Source organism: Nannospalax galili, unplaced genomic scaffold, assembly GCF_000622305.1.
Source record: "Nannospalax galili isolate Female #2095 unplaced genomic scaffold, S.galili_v1.0 scaffold252, whole genome shotgun sequence".
Taxonomy (NCBI): domain Eukaryota; kingdom Metazoa; phylum Chordata; class Mammalia; order Rodentia; family Spalacidae; genus Nannospalax; species Nannospalax galili.
This window is the reverse complement of record NW_008333886.1, coordinates 3,950,063-3,953,122: the sequence shown is the minus strand read 5'-3', so window position 1 is coordinate 3,953,122 and position 3,060 is coordinate 3,950,063. Positions and strand designations below refer to the sequence as shown.

The 3,060-nt window shown below is 39.2% G+C and overlaps 1 protein-coding gene and 1 pseudogene across 1 annotated transcript in view; one reads left to right on the top strand and one right to left on the bottom strand.

Moving 5' to 3' along the window:
* Positions 1-3,060, top strand: part of B4galt6 (beta-1,4-galactosyltransferase 6) — a 73,875-nt gene that overhangs the window by 64,830 nt on the left and 5,985 nt on the right. The gene's annotated exons all lie outside the window — the stretch shown is intronic.
* LOC103730572 overlaps positions 848-3,060 on the bottom strand; it is a 2,677-nt pseudogene continuing 464 nt past the window's right edge.

Genomic DNA, 3,060 nt, shown 5'->3' with positions numbered 1-3,060 from the left:
CTGAACAAGAGGACAGGTGACTCACCACAGTTACAGGACATTTTGAGAGATGTTCCATAGTCCCCTGGAACTTAGTCAACCTTGGAAGGCAAGGGTCAAAACCTGTCCTTTAAGTCCCTCTGACCAGATTAGTATAGGCCTCAAAGTATGTCTGTTAGACATCCAATAAGGTTAGTTCCACCAGTCTGGTGATTTTAATTACCATGTGCTATGTCGATAAAGCTTGGGTAAAAAACCAAATTTTCTCTGATAAACCTTGACTATATATATATATATTGTTCCTTAAACTAGTTGAATAAACTATGACCTTAGAAATTTTATCTGTACATTATTTTTTTCTTTTTTCTATGATAAAAGTGATTTTATTTATTTATTTATTGTTTGTTTGTCTTCTATATGTGACATATTTATTTGCTTGAAGGGCATTAAGTATCTGTTCTGAATCAGATACTATTCTATGTGGAACCCTGGGTTGTGAGAGGTACTATACAGGATGTTCTAGGAACTGTAGGGCAAGAATAGCATCAGAAAGTTTTCTGACAAATTGCCGAGGTTGATTTACAGTCTTACAGCTTGTCTCCCATTTCCATTTTCATCACCTCCAATTAATCTATCACTGTAAGTTATTTTATTTTGTTTTTATACTGGGTCTCCCTTTGTAACCCAGGCTGACCTTGAACTCACTATAGTCCTCCTGCTGACAGTCCTGGATCCCAAGAATACTTTTAGCACATGCTCTGTGTATTCAATCCTAGGTACTCTGGACACTGAGGCAGGAAGCCAGCCAGCCCTCCCTCCCTCCCCCCCCCCTTTCCAGTCAGCTTTGGGTTTTCTTGTTGCAGTGACATCAGGCCTTGACCGTGGACTTGTGCAGTGGGTCCAGCTATTCCTTCCACTGCCACTTCTTGGTTTTCAGCTTCTCCTCATGCTTGGTGAGCCTAGTGCACATGGCTCTCCTCTTCCTGAGCCCCAGGTCCAGGGCCTTGTATTTCTTGCCTTTGTAGGATTTCCTGAGGTTTTCTTTCTGAGTCTCGTTAATGAAGGTGAGGTTACCAGCAATGACTTTGAGCACAACTTGAATCTTGGAGAGCCTGAACTTCTCATTGCCTGTCACTTTAGGACATCCAGCTGGGACAGCTCCACCTTCAGATTGTCCAGCTGTTTCAGCAGTTCTTCCTTCTTCTCACCACGAAGGTCTCAATCCTTAATCTTGGTTATTGCTGCTGTTTATTACTGCTGCTGCTTCCAGGAGTTGGCTGGAAGAGTGGCTGGATACTCCGATGAGGGTCCAATGACCCTTCTTGGCCCTTCTTTAATGAAGGAGCACAACCATCAACAAGCCCAGTTGTGACAATGTTTAGCGGTCAGGCTCAGACGAAGTCATGATGATGATAGTTATTTCATGCAGAAGGGACTGCTGTACAGCATCATCTTATTAAAAGGACATGGAATTTAAAAGAATTTGGTGCTAGGATCCACATATGAGGGAGAACATACGTTGTTTGTTTTTCTGAGTTTGTGTTACTTCATTTAGTATCACAGTTTCTAGATCCATCCATTTACCTGCAAATTTTGTTGTTTCATCTTTCTTTACTGCTGAATAGAACTCCATTGTGTAAATATACATTTTTGTTAACCACTCGTCAGTTGAAGGGCACTTAGGTTGCTTCCATCTCTTAGCTATTGTGAAAAGAGCAGCAACAAACAAGGTTGTACAAATATCTTTACAATAGGATGAGTCCTTTGTGTATATGCCAAGGAGTGGTATAACTGGGTCATACAGTTTTTTAAGAGTTCTCCACACTGTTTTCCATAGAGGTTCCAGTCCCACCAGCAGTGAATGAGAGTTCCCCTTTCTCCACATCCTCGTCAGCATTTGTTCTCTTGATCCTAGCCAGTCTGATTGGGGTAAGGTGATACCTTAAGGTGGTTTTAATTTGCATTTTCCTAATTCCTAACACTTTTTGAGATGTTTCTTAGCCATCTTTATTTCTTCCTTTGAGAACTCTGTTTAGGTCTTTAGCCCGTCTTTTAATTTAGGTCATTTGGTTTCTCGATTCTTTGGTTTTTGAGTACTTTATATATTCTGGGTATTAAACCTCTGTCAGATGTGTCACTGGAGAAGTTTTTTTTCCCATTCTATGGGCTTTCTCTTCACTTTTTTGATTGTTTCTTTTGTTGTACAGAAGCTTTTTAGTTTAATGAGGTCCCACTTATTGATTGCTGACTTAATTCCTGAGCAACTTCTGTGTGATTTAGAAAATCCTTTCCTACACCTATATCTTGTAAGTTACTGCCAATATTTTCTTTTAATAGTTTCAGGGTGTCCAGTTTCACATTGAAGTCTTTGATCCATTTGGAGCTGACTTTTGTACAAGGTGAAAGATAAGGATCTAGTTTCATTCTTCTACATGTGGAGATGCAGTTTTGCAAGTACCATTTATGCTGTCTTTCCTCCATTGTGTGTTCTTGGCACCTTTGTCAAATATCAGATGGCTGAAATTGCATGTACTCAGGTTTGGATCTTCAATGCTGTTCATTGATCTATGTGTCTATTTTTGTGTCAGTACCATGCTGTTTTTATAGCTCTAGCTCTGTAGTATACTTTGAGATCTGGTATAGTAATCCCCCCAGTGTTGCTCTTTGTGCTCAGGGTTGCTTTGGCTATCCAGGGTCTTTTGTGCTTCCATATGAATTTAAGGATGTTTTTTTCTAGTTCTGTGAAGTATGCCATAGGGATTTTTATTGGGATTGCATTGGATTTATATATTGCTTTTGGTAGGATGGTCATTTTCACAATATTAATTTTTCTAATCCATGAGCACATGAGGTCCTTCCATCTCCTGGTGTCTTCCTCAATCTCATTCTTTAATGATTTAAAATTTTCATTGTAGAGATCTTCAGTGTCTTTGGTCAGATTTATTCCAAGATTTTTTTTTTTGAAGCAATTGTAAATGGGAGCATTTCCCTGTAATCATTCTGCAGTTGCTTGTTATTGGTATATAGAAAGGCTACTGATTTTTGTAGATTGATTTTATAACCTGCCACTATACTGAAAGT